Genomic DNA, 19,657 nt, shown 5'->3' with positions numbered 1-19,657 from the left:
TTCCAATAGGTATCCAACCCAATATCCTTTGTAAATGCCGTCAAATGGACTAATAAAAAAAGTAAAATAGATCTTAGTATTACAACTTTGCCTAAAGTATGTTGTTAAATGATATCGCCGAGGACTTTGACATAAGCCGCCTTCGCCGCGATCGGTGTTTTTGAGAATGTAAACGCACAGAATGAAAGCAATTGTTCGTGATCCAGCAATAGAAAAAAATGGAAGTGGCGTTGTCATTATGGATCGAAGACCGCATCCAAAAAAGGGTGCCCCTGAGTGGTCCAATGGTCCGGGAGAAGGCAAAGTATCTTTACGCTCATTTTAAAGAACCTGATGGTAGTTGTAGTGGCAAGTTCAAACTTTGACTGCAAACAAAAGCTTTTAAAAACTGCCAAGCAAGAGAAAATTACAAAATTCTTCAAACCATTGCCTAAGCCTTAAGATAATTAATCAAAATGTTCAAAAACTTCAATTAAATTTATTTTTTTATATATTTGTTTTTTTTTTATTTTGTCACCTAGGAACGTATCCCCTATAATCCCATATAAATTACCATTCCGTATTCACGGTTTCTGTATTCGCGGCATATTTATGGAACATATACCCCGCGAATAAAGAGCTTTTACTGTAATAATAATTTCAAACACAAAAGCCATTTTTATTTATTTACTGAGACTGGGATGCTGAAAATACAGTAAACTTAGGGCAGACATAACAAATAATAACATTCTAGAAAGCAACCGTCCTTGCGCTTGATTATTTACAATAATTTAAATCCTAAAACTGATCGAATTTGATTTCATGAAGAAAATTTGCAAAATTATGAAGTTGGTCGCTTTTAATATTTGCGTCTTCTAGGTTCCAGAGCACCTTTAATTACCGTGATTCCATCTCTTTTGTCCTGCGCCAACAAACCATCTTTATGTAAAATTCATTTTCAGTTCTTCCCATCATCAATTTTGCTGTTCTTATGGGGCCTGGTTTTCCTGCTTTCTTCAGGATTTTTCAAACATAAAAGAGAATGTGGCTGTTCTCTCTGTGATACTGTTTCAATGAGCTCCTAATCGGAATCGTTTTCACTTAATTAGGCAATAAGGGAATGTCAGCATGAACTTAATGAAGGTCTTGGTTCTTCACAATTGACCAGACTTCATTTTAAATCCTTACAATTGGTCTGGCATAGCTCTCTTTGTTCAAAATCAAATCTAACATCCTTGAACTACCGTAGATTTTATCGGCTATAATTCATCTAGTCTTAAACGCCACCAAAGACTTCGTACATCTTGTGCATTATCTGCAAAAGCTGCGAATGCATCCTCTGTTAGGCCACCGTTCTCGTTGTAATTTTTTTAAAAAAATTAAGATTTGCTTTATTGTTGAATGACTCGACTTTAATTTAATATATTTTATGTAAATTTCTAAATAATTGTGGAAAAAAAATTTATGTTTGAATTCTGTCTAAAAGAAAATACGTGCTGAAAATGACGCAATGATATCTAAATGGACTAAATAAAATTGTCAATATATAAGATTAGAAAAAATACAAAGAAAAAGGAGAGATCAAATAAACTCCAAAAAGGTTGATTTATACAAGTTAAAATAAAAAATTAATTGACAAACAGTCTACTTTCTACTCAACATCAAAAATATAGCAACAATCACCATTTGCTACAATCACCTACAATCTGCATCACTTTCTCGTTAACTACAAAACATTTCTTACGATGATCTACATATATAATAAGGTAATCCGTAGCTTACTATGAATCATTATATCCTGGAGTTTATATTCCATCATGTTTTTCTCATATCTTCAGCACTTGGCCACTCTAGCTTACAAGAAGCCGTTGATTATAAAAAGAAATCAATATTGTTCAGCATTGGAGACCGAACCATCTGTTCAACCATTTTCTTACAAGTTTTAAATTGAATTTAGGAAATAGAAAACAGACCCGAGAATAAATTTAAAAAAAGAAAAGAAAAAGGAAAATATAATTGAAACTGAAAAAGGGTTCTTTTTAAAGAAAGGCAGATATTTTCAGTCTAATTAAATTAATAACAGATTTCGTTATTTCTCTTGTAAAGTATAATACAATTAAATTTACTAAAAGTTCCATCTTTTAGGAAAGTTATTCATCCAAAACTTTGAGAACAACTTCAGGACCTGATCCAACAAATCAGATTTTAATTTGCTTTTCAAGTTGTAAGAGAAAGAATTGAAGTTTAAAAAAAAAATTAGAAATTTAGTTTTATTGAACGTACGATAAGTAAGTTAACGTCATTATTATGACATCATGACTGAAATTGGGAATAATCTTTCTTCCTTTTAAAATAATGATACTAAAGCATTTGCACTTAAATAGTAATCCATTTTTAAACTTCCTCTATAATCCTTAAATGACTGAACAATATAAATAATTTAAATGTTAAATACTGTACGTTCAGATCGGTTTACCCTACAAATATATAACTTTGTAGTTTAATGAGTTAATGTTGCAAAATCGATTTATAGACGTTAAGTGCTACAGTTTGACTTTTAACGTTCTAGATTCCTAGTTGCTTTTAATATTATATAACTTTTAAACAACAAATAAAAGAGGGCATTTTCAAAAGAATAAACCGGGGTTGAAAACAAGAACTCAGGGAGTTTGACTGGAGTGGTACGGTTGCAGTATTCTAAATGTTTGGGTAACCATTGGTAACGGGGAAACGCCGGGTGGAGGTCGCACGGTGCATACCAAGTACCCAATCTGAATATATATATATATATACCACATCATCGCTCTCAACATCTACATCCATCCCACCCAGTTCAAACTCTTCAATTAAAATATTTACACAGTTTACCCTGAGGCTGGATGTTTTTGGTGTACACTGCACCGTCGTCACTCGTCAAGTCTGGTTTCCCCTCTGAGCAAGAGCGGTCTTACAACAACTGGCGCATGTTTTCCATCTATTTAATCTCATTACAAGTACATGAGGCAGTGATATGTAAGGGTATTCTGCATTACCTGTCCTGTAACAGAAATGATAACGACTATTAGACTAACAAAACACGTAACGATGTTAGAAGGTAACTAACAAACTCGATGAAAAGAATAAATTTTTTTTACGATAAGTCTCGAATAAAGAGAAGACATGGAATAAGATTAGTTGGGTAGTAATCGAATGAATGCACTTATTACCTAAAAAAACTATTGCAGCTTCGTAACAAGTTAATGTAGGTTCATTGAAAATACTGAATACAAATGAGTATGATGAGTTTTTATAGTAGTGAATTTATTTTTGAACATATTAAACTAATTAGTTTAAACTCAAACAACCTCTGCAAAAACCTTTGGACTGAAAAATAAAAAGAAAGTAAAATGCCTCATTTTATAAGTCAGACTTTGCCACAAATTGCCGATCATTTTGTAATGAGCGAAGACGAATAGCTAGCTTTATTTGACAAAAAATTTCTCAGTTTTAATGGCAATACTGGTAAAATAACTTGGTGGCCTAAGCCTCAAACCACCTAGCTAAAGTAACGCTTCACAGACCTCTTATCCACTTCAAGGTTATTATCGAAAAGTGGTTATCAATATTTTTAAAGGAACATTGTTTTTAATTGTACGCAGTGATACGAGATTTCGTAGTAAATAGTTCCTGGGTCGAACCCCATAATTGTCATTGATTTTGTAAATAAGTTAGTTGTAATGCTAAATTATATATATTTTTTTGAAAATGAATTTAGTAGACAAAAAAGTATTATTGAAAAAAGAAACTAAAACAATATTATATACCTTATATTTCTAACAAAATGGGTTTCCTTAACCGAATACATTAGAAGAAGAAATTCGCTGCTGAAAATTGAATGGGACTATTTCCCACCGGACTGAATATATGGGCCCAGTAGCTTTTAGATGTTATTTCTTTTTACGTAAATATTACTTACGTATATTTCCCATAGGAATAGAGAGAAGCAAGCCAAGAGAAGTGCAGAAACATTGCCATGCAATCTAACTTTTGATTGCCCACAGACCAGCAAGCATTTGTTAGTCCGTAGTACGCAATTCAATGGATGGCTTCGTATAAAATTTGAGTCGTATCTCAACGGACAAAAAAAAAAAAAAAAAGTTCCACTTTATTTTTTCATATTTTATATTTGTATTCTTGAATGTTCGAAGATACATCTTTGTCACGAATAATTCTGAATTAAAATGAACAGTTTATTATTGCGAAATTTGGCGTAGTGAATCAACTGGATTGTTAGTTCAATGGATAAATTAGTTGAGGTGACAAAACTTAAACTTATCCTGGTTAAAGCGCGTCACCACCTGTTTCATTCCTCTAGGGGCTTTCTTATTACACTACCAAGTACTTCTAATATCACTAAAGTGTTCTCTCTCTATCTATCAGAAGAAGAGATTAGCTCAGTTGATAGCGCTATGGAGAAGTAGACGGAAGTTTCGAGTTCAAAACCAGGTGTGCTACCCATAGATTTTTTTTTCTAGGATGCTTATCACCCTAGAAACCCCTATAGCTCACTGTCGGGAGATGGACAGCGTTGTCTGTAAGACGAAAACACTGTCCCCTCAATGCCATCTACAAACTGGAGAATTACAAATTATAAAGGCAAAACATTCAGTATTCTTGGGTACTTCAGTCCGTGCGCCCAATTCATCATATCTTGAATCAGTAGAAAAAAATGCCGTCAAATAAAATTTTTAAAAAATATTTGGATGGCTATTATTGATGTATACGTTTTTTTTGTTACTTTGATAAAATGACTCTTATAGAGTTTTCGCTATTAGAGAATCCTTAAAATGAGATCAATTTGGGTTATTCTTCAAGCTAATATTTACAGCTAGGAAAACCCTGTTGGTTTCTTTCTTAAAAAGAAATAAATAAAATAATATGTAAGGATGGGATTATCTCATAATAAGGCTCTAAAGTTCATCGTTCGGTGTTGAGAGAACTTGAGACGGATTCAGGTGCCCAAAATTTTGGCATAAATTAAATTAAACAAAAAATAAGAGATAATTGTGAGAGGCCACAATTTGTTTAAGAAAATATTATTGAGGGCGCGAACGATCCAAAACTGATTGCGCCCAAAATATAATAATTAAACTATTCTCAGGTTTTCCTCAAATTCTAAATTTAACATAATTTTTTCTCAAGATTACATTGTTCATTGGGCAGTTAAGAGAACGCAACTTCTCGTTATTGGATTACTGGATAAGGCCGTCATGCTTTACGAAATTTTAATAAAATTATTGGAAAATAAATATGTTTAATTAACAAAAATTTGAGAAGAAAAAATTAACAGATTTATGTTTAAGAGACAATAAACAATTTACGAGATTGCCTAAATCGATCATACTATTCCACTGGCTTCATCAAAGACAAAGAAATAAATGTTATTTGTTCTGATTGAAGTGGCAACTACTTACACAAAATTATTATCCAATATTTCTGTGTAAAGCATTCTTTTCCATTTTTTATAAGTTTATTCGCTTATTAGGCAGGAATGTAATACCTCTCACAACATTATGCAGATGAGTGATTGCCAGTGGTAGGAATTGATGTAAATTTGTCAAGGGAGTACCTGGATGGTACCTTGTCACATACCCTAAATAAATTTTCCTATCAATATTCATGGTGTGGTAGGAACCCTTTGGGCCAAAGGGCTTTTACCAGGTATTCAATAAAGAATCACTATAAGTTTCACACCTTTTTAAATCTATCAACCAGCATTTGTACGTTCGTTTGCTTGAAAAATATTCTTTCTACAGTAACATTGTTTCTTTTAAGACAATGCTTTAGTAAAAAATTCCATCCTATGATTTTATTACGAGTATTAACTTCCATTACACTGTAAGTATATACGCCTACGAAATACGCCTTTGAGTGAATTTTCAAGCAAAAAGAGCATAATTTGGGCTCATTATTGCATTAAATTTAATCTTAAGTATAGTTTAAAGTAAAAAAAGTAAAGTAAAGTAATCGCCAATTAGGTCCAACTACCAATTAGGTGTCGTGGACGGAGGCGACTAGCATACTTTACTGTCAAATTTCTTTTATTTAAACATTAAATAAAATCCAAGTCTAAGACTGGGAATCGAACCCATTACCACAATGCATATTAGCTTTACAGGTCTCGCCTCTGACCGCTCGGCTACCGTGGCGCCTTTAAGTGTAATTTATTTTGCCAGTATGCTGCGTTTAACACAAATTAAACCACGTCAGTAACAATAGCAGTGAAATAAATTTGACCTAAACAATCTTTCTTAATAAATACAATTAGTCTAGATTAAAATGTAGTTCTTCCCAGTTATGATCTAAGAATTCAGTTAGCCTTGGCTAGACACTTTTTGGACAATTTTAATAGTTTTCCTAAAGTGACAGGACTAGCTGATTTCTTTCTTTCTGTGCCCAAAGGATAATAAACAGGGCATTTCCGCATACATCTTTCTAGCATTAAAAGGACTATTTAAAGGATCCAAATTTTATTTATTATATCCAAGTCGCGTTGATTTCTTTAAGAAATTAAAACACCCGTAACATCATGTTTCTTTAATGCAGAACCTTTGATGAAAGCAACAAAGAGAAAAGCTACCAGTAAGTAATTCTTGATGAAACTGTACTTAGTAACAAAATATTACGTTAAAAGGACGTCTGAGGGAGTGCGATTGGGAAATCTTTTTTCCATTTGGGAAGAATGAAAAGCTTAGAGATTTCTTAAAAAGTATCTTCAACTTCTCCTATCCGTATCATCACATTTCCAGTCTCATATTACATTTTTATACCTTCATTCTCGGTCAAAAGCGTTTTTTTTTTCTTTATTTTTGGCAATGGAGAAATAAACAATTTTTTTGTTCAGAGTATGAATAGAATAGTAAGTTTAAGTCTAGTGGTTTCTCTTTTTATTTGAATAAGCTTTTCAACAATTATATGCAATTTAATTGAAATTTAGTGCAATCTTGGAGAAAATTAAATTTTCATAAAGCTGACTTTCTTTCACAAACAGTTGGAAAAATATGCAACACAATCTAAATATAATGCGCTATATGTTAGCTTCCAGAGTTTTCAAAAAGAACTAGTGAATAGAAAAGTCCGACAGCTTCAAAACGAATTGGTTATTCATATTTATCCTACAGGAAGAGAGTTAAGGGTCCCTCCTGAGGTATTTCGGTTTATTACACAATTCTTTTTTCTAATCTTTATTGGAATTGACAACTGCAGCGATTGTTGCAACAAGCAAATATGGTACCTGATAACAAAAAATAAAAGAATATCATGAGTGGAGAAGGCACCCAGTGGTGTCACTCCAGTAACGTGCTTTGCTATACTGCTCTCACGATAAGAGAAGATCTTCTCTTCAATCTCCTTAGAGGATTACCTGGTAATGTTGGAGGAAGATAGGTGTTCTATGATAGAGTTAGGATGAGCTGCTGTAGAGTCATGAAATTTGAGAAAACGAGTGTTAGCAAGATCTGTAATGAAAGGGATTTTAAGGTCATTATGGATAGTGAGGTTAGATACATAGAACGGAGCGTTAAGAAGCTTTCGAAGTATTTTTGACTATAATGTCTGGAGGCGTAGTGAGTTGGAACGCTTAGTCGACCCCCATACTTCGATGCCATATGACCAAATAGGTCGCAGTAACAGTAGATATAAGAGTCTTTTGCTATGTAGGTAGCAAGTAGTCTGGCAAGAAGTTTGTAGCGTTGGTTAGTTTCTTGTCTTTTTAGTCTAGATTCCATGTCAACCGTTTGTCTAGGTGCAGTCCAAGGTAGCTTACTTTGTCCACAGTTGGTATAGGAGTTTGGTTCAAGATGATAGGAGGTAGGATTTTCCGTCTGAGAGTAAATACTATAAATTTTGATTCGCCATTTGAAAAACATCCAGGACACCTAATTTGGTAGTTGGACATAAAGTCCACCTGAAGAAATAGGCATTTCTTTATCAGTTACTCTTTATTTTAATGCAAAGCACACGTTATGAACGTATAAAAAAAAAAAAATCCATTATTCCGTACAAATACCCTTTTTTAAATGGTTTTCAATATGTTTCAAGCCATCCAGTGATTATCTTCATCTTTAAAAGAAATCAGTAATATGTTGATGTCTATGAACAAAGTGGTTCTTATTTAAAAACATCTCACCAGCCATTTAAATATTCTGTATAAATTTGCATATACTTTATCACTATAAATTTGAGATTTGTACTAGGAAATTCTGGGTACAGCTTTGTAATTTAAAAAAATAAAGTAATATCTACGTTTTCAGGAGGATTTTACCTCCAAACTACCCGATTAGATGTCGAAGACGGAGGCGTATAGCTAACTTACAATAATTTCCTTTTATTAACCATTAAATAAGATCCAAGGCTTAGATTTTACAGGCCTCATTCGAATCCAGTACCACACATAATTAGCTTTGCTTCCATCCGTTCGGCGCCTACAGCATAATACATTTCATTGTCTAGTAACATATTTGAACTAAGAACCAGAAAACCAAAGACACCAACATTGATCTAATTACTTAAATCTAAATTACATATAAACAAATAAAAGGTATAAGTTGTAGTTTAGTTTATTTAAAACGCTGACTAATATTCCTAGCTATTTATTCTCAAGTAGTCAGCTACTTCTTAATTATAAAGAAGATGGAACCAAGGTGCTTCGAAACGTATTTTAAACCATTAAAAAGACGCTTTAGGCTGAATAGCTATAAAATTACCATTATTATATTATCCGTAAACGATTTCAGTCGATAAAACGTAGAATTAGTTTTGTAAGAAGTAAAAGAGTAAAAATAAAAAATCTGTTGCGAATATAAACTCAAATTTTTCTTGTTTTACGCAGTTAAATTTTCTTAAAATTTAGTATTTGAATAAAAATTTGGCTGACTTTGAATCGCTATAATGTCGTGTGATCCTCTTGAAATATGCGTCACGCCATAACAAGAAGTACCACACCACTCCTAAAGAACTCTACTGAAAGCAATGTTCTGTCTCAAAAAAAGAAAAGAAATATATACTTATCTAAAGTCATTCTATTGTATGTTTGGTGTTCAAGTTTAATTCCACTTCAATAACTCTAAAAAATTACTAAAATCTCTCCCCTCACCCAAAAAAAGACTCGCATTTTAAAGTAAAGTAGTAAAGTAATTGCCTATTTTTTCAGGCGACCCTTACGTCGAACTACCAGTTAGGTGTCGTGGACGGAGGTGGGACTAGCAAACATACTTTACTGTAAATTTCTTTTATTAACCATTAAATAAAATCCAAGCCCTAAGACCGGGAATCGAACCCAGAACCACAATTTATTAGCTTTACAGGTCTCGCCTCTAACCGCTCGGCTACCGTAGCGCCTGACTCGCATTATAATTTTCTCTAAATAAAATAAAAGAATACATAAAATAATTTTAAAATAGTAATAATTCTTTTTTATTGTTTTATGTTAGAACTTTATTAAATATTACAAAGATATAAATTAAAATATTTAATGGAAATGGTGTCCTATTTTAACAATTTTTTTTATTCTTAGCTTGGCAGGATCCTTTCTTAAATACCCAACATTCCTTCTTATCATTACTTAAACATAGTTAATTCGCTCACTCAGGCGATAGTCATTTTAACAAAATTAATTTATTCGGAAAATAATATTTACCTTTCACTGTTTAAATTAGCAATCCAAAAGGGGCAAATAATGAAATTCATTTATCTTCTTGAATATTATAGACAATATTCATTAGTATTTATTCATATTTATTAAATTCTGTTGGTACATATATATTTTCATTCCAAAATAAACAAAATTGTTTTACAGCTCAAATATACAATTGGTGGGGAGGGAATTGAATTGATTTGCTAATTTCCTGTTCAACCAATAAGAAAACAGTAAAATCAATCACAGTTTTCTACTAATTGCTTTCAGTAAATTGGCCAATTCAAAGCTCTGCGATTTTTTTTTTTTTTTTAATTTTTTCAGTTAGTTTTTAGCGTATTGGTTACCCTTTTTATTTTCAAACAAACAGCGAGAAGGTATTCCCAATGGAAGACTGGTAGACCCAGATACAATTTAAAGAATGTTTTACACAATTAACCACTTTAACGTAGACTAACTCGATTTTGAACTTCTATGCACGGGTATTTGTTAGAAAGATGAGAACATATGTTTCACGCAACATACAACTCAAAACTATAACGAGTAACAAACACACACACACACGCAGTTATATACAAATTTTATTGTCCAATTTCCGTGCTGACAGTATCGTTACTCAAAGTGAGCAGCTTGAATCCTGAACTCAGGTAAAAATTGTTCCCAAAGTTTCTTTATTAGTTTGTACTTTATGGTTCACCAACTGTAAATGTATTTACATATTTCCTTTCGTAAAATATTTTACTTTTGTATTGTTTTTTTTTTATTTACACAACTATTAATCAGATTTCATGTGTTACCATAAAACCACTTTGTTGTTAACTTTCCGATTGGTACTGCTAATCTTTTAGCACGACCTGTATTAAATTGATAGCATTACAATCTCCCAAATCTAGAAAGATAATCCAGAATGGAATCTGCAGATGCCGATTTTATAGAACTAGAAAAATAATGTTTTACCCCCAAAAAATAAATAGATTTACAAGTTTTGAGTAAAAGTGATAGGTACAGGGAAATGTAAACAATATCTGGCTTTAATGCCAGAAAGTTCATCGTTAAGGTTATTTTTTTAGGAAATAACAATACATAGAAATCCATTTATTAGAGCCACCCTATCGTTGAATCTTGCTAACGGAATCGAAACCGAACTGACCCCTTAAAGTGCAATTCATAATTCACCCTCTATCAAAAGTTCAAATATTATTTCACAGCAGTATTAGAGGTGATTTATGATAAATGTGTCTTGTCAAAGATATATTAAAACAGAAGAGATGTGCAGAAATATTAGATAGAAGAAGCATTATGCAGGTCAACTGCAGAGAGGGGGATATTGCTCCCCCCCCCGCTGGTGATGCTGAAGTGGTGACCGGACATCTGTCCTTCCCCTTAGGTCCTGCAGCCTCTCACCGTAATTCACTCACCCTGGACCACAAACTGAAAGCTTAGATTCTTCCCTAAAGTTTATAACTCTGCATATGCAGCACTTGTACTATTCAGCGTATTAATACGAAAATGAATTTTTATTGATTTATAAATAGTATATTTGAATTACGTAGTCAATGACAGGCAACAGTATTTATCACATAACAAGATTACATAAGTTGTAAGCACAAATTGATTGGAAATAGTTTTATAATAAAGTTAAACTAGACAAAAAATAAAAAACATTCACACTAAAAAAACTAACTAAGAAAAGTGCAAAAGATTATAAAACTTTAATTATTTTTCATAAGCTCTTACAGAAAATCGGCAATTTTCTGTTCAAAATGTCTTAGACTTTAGCTCTTTTAAAGCTAGGTCCTGAAAAAACAAAATTTCATCCATGCAATTCCACCATTTTAAAGTGATATTTTCTAATTTCTTTGGTATTCTCCTTGAGTTGGTTTTAGCTTTGTTTTCCACTAAATTTAACTTTAGTCTTTTACTGCTGTGAACAGTTAAACCCTTACATTCAGCTTGTCGGCCATTTTATCAATAAATCTCAAGTTTAACAATTTACGAGCATAAATCTTGGGGCAATGGTTAAATACATTGCACAACAAATGTATTTGCTTTTATCCTAACAAAAGATGAGAAATTATTACGATAATTGGCAAAAACCCGAGCTCGAGAAACGTAGAGATAAGCCGCAAGTGTCCGCGTAAATTAGAGGCAGAGCCAACTCTCATCTATCCCCAAGAAATCTCCCTAAATTTCGTAGAACAATGGCGGTAATAAGAAGCCAAGTTCCTAAATCAAAACGTGATTTAGAGAAAATCAAAGGAGTTCTGATTCTAAAAAACTGTTCAGCGATACTTGCTGCGGTGCGATTTCTTTTAAACTCGAAATTTGAGCAACTTTTTTACCTTTCTTGTAAGATATATATGATGCATCCTTTAGAGGGATGCCTCATTCTCCCTCTTATAGGAATTGCCTAAATAGAATTTTCCAAAGAAAGACGTTACAAATAAATGTCATACACCACTATGGGTATAATGTATAAAACACACTAAAAGCGTTTAATGTCTCATGGGGGCCCTAAAAAAATTAATTTAACCTTCATTAATTCAAGAATTTTCTAAAAACATTTTGTTTATAACTCAGGAGATCTCAAAACGAAATAGAATATTTGTCAAGACCGCAATACTTTCCTTACCTAGCTGAGAGAACGTAGAACAAAACAAAAATTGTTTCTTCTATTGTTTAAGGGTAGATAGAACGAGAATGATCTCAATGGACCTGTTAAATTGAAGTAATAAGAATCGTTAAGCACGATGGAGATGTTCTTCGGTCTATTTACGATCGCTCCTCGCCGCACTGTCTGCTCTAGTGCTCGCTCACTTGAGCTGAAAGTGCAATGAAATGAAGGACAGTGACAGATAGAGCAATACCAATCTTCTTCTCTATAACAGTATTTAACCTTAACTGCATTTATCATAAAGTTTGAAGTGTCCGTTTTAATTAAGGGTTTAATTACTAAAAAGGTAATATTCATAAAGGGCTTTCTATTTTATAATTTGATACTACGACTATAACAGTAGAAACATCGACATTGTTAGTTTTCCATCACAGTCTTTGGTGGTAAAGCGTAAGAGATGGGCAGTTTTTTGTTAATATTTATTAATAAGTCGGATTTTTTGTTTTTTGTTTTTCTCTTAATTTAAGAATTTTACAACTATACTGGAAATAAAACAAGTAAAAAGGACATATTTAAAATAATTATGTACATTGACTTAGCGTCAGCGCACATACACTAGCTTGATTTCTTTAGCGGAGGCCATCCAGTGATGGCAGCCGTGATAGTCCCTTAAGGCGTTAGGGAGTACTGATTCTCTGGATAGCCGACGTCAGGCATTCAGGTAAGTTGCGCGACCAAACGTCTGGGAGAGTTTGTGGGAAAATTTGAGGTGGAGAGAAATATTTAAAATTTTATTTTTAAGTTCTCACATGTTTTTAAAACAAAATATAGTAAAAATTTATTTTGATTTTAGGTGCAAAGTTTTAGAAAAACATTAAGCGATGACTCCTACGAGTATTTTAAGATTCTAATACTTTATTTTTTCTACTAAATACAATTTATTCAATGATTTTTTTCCTTACAAACTGTATAATGACGATTTTTAATTATATTTTACCTCTAAAAATAGACGCTTCAGTTTGGTAATTACGTTAGCTTATAGTCTGCATAATCATGCATTATAAACTGTCCGGTAGGACAGTTGTATGAGGGTTGATCATCAAAAACTGCACGAAAAAGCGGAAAGTTCATAAACACTCAACTTTGACAAATTTTTTTTCTCTTTTTCTATAAAAGATATAATTCCCAAATTGTCTTTGAAATTTAGGGCATATTCTCGTTCGTAAGAGTATTATTATTTTTTTTTTTTTTTTTTTTTGTAGCATCGCAGATCAAATAGATTTCGAGAAAAACTTTACTAAAACGGCATTTTCAGAAAATGTTCTTGCCTTTTTTGTAAACAACGAAGCTTGTTACACTAATTCACAACACTATTTGCACTAAAATTCAATATCACTTACTAAGTATAACTAAACACATTATATAAAATATAACTTCACGTTAACAATCACTGATATTCTTTAAAAAGTTACGTTAACAAAGAGATACCAGTAGCGAGTTAAAAATGCCGCCGTTACCCGGTAAGGGAGATCAGCTGGTAAATGAAGGTTATCTAAGTAGTGCGTCCAACTTTTTTTGCATTTATTTTCATTCATAATCTACAAAACTAATATGTAATTAGTAAATGAGGAATCAGCGAATTACAGATTTTATTTCATTCGCAATTAAAAAAAAAAGTCGGTCTTTCTACTTAGATAACCTTCCTTTACCAGCTGATCTGCCTGGTCAATGACCGGCTGCCATCTTTAACTCCATAGTAATGTCTATTTATTAACGTGATTTTTTAAGTGAATATTAGTGCGTGTTAAAGTGAAGTTATATTTTATAAATTGTGTTTAAGTTATTCTTAGTGCGTGATATTGAGTTTTAGTGTGAATAGTGTTGTGAATTATTTTAACTAGTGTCAAGTGCAATTGGACTGGTGATCTATTGAGATGCTGATGAACTTGGATATTCCTTAAACAAGGTAAAACTTTATTATCCTATACTTATTTTAAATTTAAATTGTATTTTTATTATACTTGAATGATAATTGCATGTAATCATCTATTTGATACTTAAAAATTAATATTAATGCTACGTCTCGACAACGTTCAGTGTTGGTTAATTCTTTAATTTTGAATAATCCAAAAACTATTTAAATTTATTTGTAAACCTTTATAACGTATTCTTTAATCTTTTCTTTTTAATGGACTATATGTACTGAACTATCGTTTTTGTTTTCCCAAATAATTTTTTTTCTTTATTTTTTATTTTTTTTACACACACCGATCACACTCAGTCCATGAACAGACAAGACAGAAGACACACCAACCCTTTAATGATGTAAAATAGTACATTGTAAATTAGCCCTGACAATTCATAATAAAAAAATATATCTTGACTAAAACTTTCAGTTATTTTTTCATACTATTGTATTTTTTAATCTTATCTTTCTAATTGACCATAAGTTAATGTTATTGCCATTTGTAAACCTTGATTGGTGGTGTTAACATTGAAACATCAAGAATATTAACAAGAACATTAACTGTCTATCATAGTGAAATTGTACCATCATTAAAATTGGCATTTTATCTTAAGCTTGTAATTTTACTTTATACTGACACAAGACAGAGTAATTCCAGCCAGTTGTAGGATTATTTTGTCAGAATAGTTGCTTTTAAATCAAGCATTAAATGTTAAATTAAGGCATTGCCTTAATTTCCACTACGGTAATTTATTTAACTCAAAAAACTCAAAAACTTAGGACATTTTGTAAATTAGATCTATTAAAAAGATTTATTTTATTATTGATCTAAATATACAATTTCATCTAGAAAAAGTTTCATTAATATTATGCAAGCAAAATCTGTAATATGCACAATTTAGTTTTTGTTGCCTACAAATCAGATCGTTGACGTGCGAGAAAATAATCCATTGATGACAAACCAGGGTTGAAAGTTCAGTTCCCCAATTAACAATTTTTAAAATCCATGTTTTCGAACTCAGATACCAGAAAATTGTGAAATACCTGCAATTTTTCTTCTAACCTAGAATCATTACTGGTACGTTTAATCCAATCTAAGTGATAGACCTACCCTAAATCGTTAACTCAAATTATTGATTGTTATTAGTTAAACAGCCAGCAGAGTTAATTAACCAGAAATAATTAATGCGAGTTAATTTTAAAGTTGTACGTAAGTCTCCTAATCAAGATAAACGCAAAGTAGAAGTGATTGTCAAAAGAATCTGCAATCGAAGATTAATGAAAGCAAGTTAATAATTTGCAGTGGAAAATTTCCAAATCTAAGCCTTTCGCTTATAAAATTGCACAGTCAATCAACCAGTATTCTTAAAATTTGGATTTCTAGCAATAATTTTAATGAAATTTAGTAACATTTAAAGCAGTAAATCCGTAAATATTAGTAAGGTACTTTCATTTCATTCAATTTTAATACAATAATCAATGCGAAGGAAAAATTACTGGTTTTGCATTAGGTAAATTAACAGTTTAAGTTAGTTTTGAAAACTATAAACTTTCCATAATGTAATTGGCAAATACAAAAATATCAGCAACGTAAAACTTTAACTTTTAATTGAAAATATATGTATATATTTTATGGTAGAACTTTATATGAAAATGTATTCATATGTATGCAAATACACTTACGTAAATTTTAGATGCCTTTAGGTACAATGCAATTCATTTCAGGCGTTATTCCTTTTGTCTGATTTTGATGCGCTCACATTGCATACACTGACTTCATTTTATAATTGAATATTTAAATTAGATTTATTAATTAATATGAACCATTTATTGTGAAACTGTGGTAATTTTATTTTAATTTTATCAAACAGTTCACAAAGCTAGCTAGTCCATTAGCTAGTTAAGTAAATATTTAATCATTTGCTAATTAATCGATATTTTTTCTTTAATACTATTCAAAATTAATTAATTACAAGTATTCTTTTCTAGAACGACTGTACTCGGTTAGAGTCTAAGAAATCATTATTATTCAATTTTGGAAAAGATTCCACTAAAAAAAAACGAATCTGATTTTTTGTGTTTAACTAAGTTTTTTTTTTTTTTTTTCTAAAAGACTAATTGAGAAAATAAAAACGATTGGGGGAAGAATTTTCTGCAATCACTCCAATAATTTAGATTATAAAGGCATGAAGGTTAGGTAGTTTTCTTTAAATTTAGAATATTTGATTAATTTGGGCTTTAGAAGTGTAAAAATTAAGAAATTAATTCAAATAGATAAGTTATATTTAAATTTATGATTTCACAAATTATTTTATACTTCGAGGTTTATTGAACTTTCAATTCTTACGTAGTTAAATTTTTACGCACCTACATCAGTTTCTACTATTATATTGGTAAATTTTAAATTAATTATTTATTAGTTTTTCTCAATTGATTAAATTGTAGGGGTAGGATTTTTAATTATGAATAATATTCATAAATATCGCGTGAAATTATGTAACTTCTAATTTTTTTTTTTTTTTGTGGTATTGGCTTTTTCCACCATACATCCAACTTCGAAGTTCATTCCTTCCCAGAATATTTGTTCTTAACGATGTAACTTTGTACGAGGGGGTACCCAAAAATAACCGGAATTGCGTTGCCGCGCATGGAAATTATGTAGTACGCATTTCTGCCGCTAGACGTGTATAGCGCAATTCCTTGCCAGTTCAGTCCTGCCTGTGTTGTCTGCCTGGCTTGTTCTGTTCATCTGCAGTGATTGTTTTTACCAGCGCTGTTTTGTTCTTTTTTCGTTTTTTATGATGGCAAGTTTAAGTGAACAACTTGCAGCTCTGAAATTTTGTTTTCTACTCGGCAAAAATGCTGCTGAAAGTGTTTTAATGTTGAAAACAGCTTACAAAGAAGACGCTATGGGAAAAACTCAAGTATACGAGTGGTTTACTCGGTTTAAAAATGGCGACATGTCGATTGATGACAAACCTCGTTCTGGAAGTCCATCAACTGCCCGAATCGACGAAAATGTTGAAAAAATTCGAGAGCTGGTGTTCACAGACCGTCGACAGACAATTGATCAACTGTCAGAGAGTAGTGGGTTATCTTGGAGCTCGGTTCAGCGAATTTTAACGGAAGATTTGGGGATGAAAAGGGTTGCTGCCAAGTTTGTTCCTCGAGTTCTGACTGACAATCAAAAAGAACATCGAGTTGAAACATGTCGTGCTTTGAAACAACAGCTTGAAACTGATCCAGACTTTCTGTCAAAGGTCATTACTGGTGATGAGTCATGGTGCTATGGTAATGACCCAGAAACAAAGCAACAGTCGAGCCAATGGAAGACGTCATCTTCACCCCGACCAAAAAAATGTCGTCAAGTCAAGTCAAACATCAAAACAATGCTGATTTGCTTTTTTGATGCCAAAGGCGTAGTCCATTCAGAGTTTGTCCCCCCAGGTCAGACCGTCAATCAAACCTTGTATTTGGAAGTTTTGAAAAGATTGCGCAATAGTGTTCGCCAAAAAAGACCCGATTTGTGGCAAACAGGAGACTGGTTCTTCCACCACGACAATGCACCTGCACACACAGCCATCTCTGTTTCACAGTTTTTGGCTAAAAATGGCATGGTTCCGCTGCCCCACGCACCTTACTCGCCTGACCTGGCTCCGTGCGACTTTCTCTTATTTCCACGCATGAAAAAGAACATGAAAGGTCACCGATTTGACAACATTGAAGAGGTCAAGAAAAAAATGAAGAAGGAGCTGTCAGCCATTTCTAAAGATGACTACAAAAAATGTTTCGAACAGTGGAAGCACCGGTGGGACAAATGTATTAGCTGTAATGGAGAGTATTTTGAAGGGGATAAGGTTGTTCTGTAAAAATTTTGTAAATAAATAGCTTTTAAAAAATAATTCCGGTTTTTTTTGGGTACCCCCTCGTATCTACAAATATATTTGGTAATCAAATCTTCAACAGGTTTCAGGACATAGATATTATTAGAAAAGATGATTTCTTCGTATCTAAACGGCGCACTCAAAAAGTTTTGTAAAGCGAGCTGAACAGTTCATCTCTTTCTTTCTTATAAAGTGGGCACTCCATGACGCCATGTTTCAAATCTTCTTCCTCCTTACACTTTTCGCGCTACGGAGTAGCTCGTTTACCGATTCGATGTAGGTACGACCCGCAGACTGCATGGTTCGCTCTCAATCTGCTAATTGTAGTTACCAATCTTTTGCTCATGCCTGTTCCTTTAAACCAAGGTCATTTAGGCAATTGGTTCATTATACCATACGCTTGTAAAATTTACCCTTCTTAAAAAAGTAAAGTAAAGTAATCGCCTATTTTCTCAGACGGGGCTTAACGTCCAACTACCAGTTAGGTGTCTTGGACGGAGGCGACTAGCAAACATACTTTACTGTAAATTTCTTTTATTAATCATTAAATAAAATCCAAGGCCTAAGACCGGGAATCGAACCCAGTACCACAATACACATTAGCTTTACAGGTCTCGCCTCTAACCGCTCGGTTACCGTGGCGCCTTACCCTTCTTACTATTACTGTAATCTGTTTGCCACAAGGGTATTGCGGTTTTGGTTATTCTTCCTCTTAAATTTGAAATTTGAAATCGTTATTTATTAATCATGAATTTAATAATCTATTAAATTTATGTTAAATTATTTTGTTTGAATATTTATGGAGATATAAAAACTCACAAATTAAGTACACACACAACATTAGTACTATATACAATAACTGAAAATTTTCAATTACTAATTTTTGCGTAATAATGAGCCAATTACCTAGCGATAGCAGAAAAGCTTTTCCAGAAAAACTGAAAGCTCCTTTTGTTTAAGTTAAGTGGATTTTTATCCAAAATTCTTCTCTCTACATCTTTTACGGCTCAAAAATGTTCGCTGGAAAAATTAAAAATTATTAAAAAATAAAAATAAAAGTTGAATTAAAAAAAAATAATACTCTCGCGCATGCAAGTTGGAAATTGACATAAAAAAATTACGATTTTTAAGCATGATAGAAAAAGAAGAATAATTTGTAAAGTTCTTTCCTCTTTTATTAGAAATGTTAAAGCGCATGCCAAACATTGCCGAGTCCAGGGAGCTAACAATAAATCAGACAATATTCACCGACATACCTCTAGTTTTACGGGCTTTTAGTAAAGATTCCATTAACATGAAAATCTAAAAAGAGGAATTATGAAACTAGCTATATGGTTAGGGGACCGTAGTTGCCTCCAGCGTGCAAAATCAGATTTACAGATCAGGGAACTGTGTTTTTTTCCCCCCCAAGCTATTTGTAGGATTCCACATATTTTGCACAGAATGAAATTCAAAACTACGTATTATGAGATTTATAAAACAGGGGGGGGTTGCACACATTCAGAGAATTATAATCATACAGTTTTAATGTTATAGAAGAG

The 19,657-nt window shown here is 32.3% G+C and overlaps 1 protein-coding gene across 6 annotated transcripts in view; it reads right to left on the bottom strand.

Annotated features, from left to right (window-relative positions):
• LOC141449738 (discoidin domain-containing receptor 2-like) overlaps window positions 1–19,657 on the bottom strand; it is a 587,266-nt gene that overhangs the window by 508,126 nt on the left and 59,483 nt on the right. The window lies entirely within an intron of this gene.

Source organism: Rhodnius prolixus, unplaced genomic scaffold, assembly GCF_049639745.1.
Source record: "Rhodnius prolixus isolate KJV_2025 unplaced genomic scaffold, Rpr scaffold_2, whole genome shotgun sequence".
Taxonomy (NCBI): domain Eukaryota; kingdom Metazoa; phylum Arthropoda; class Insecta; order Hemiptera; family Reduviidae; genus Rhodnius; species Rhodnius prolixus.
Note: the sequence above shows the minus strand (reverse complement) of the source record. Positions and strands in the feature narration are given on the sequence as shown.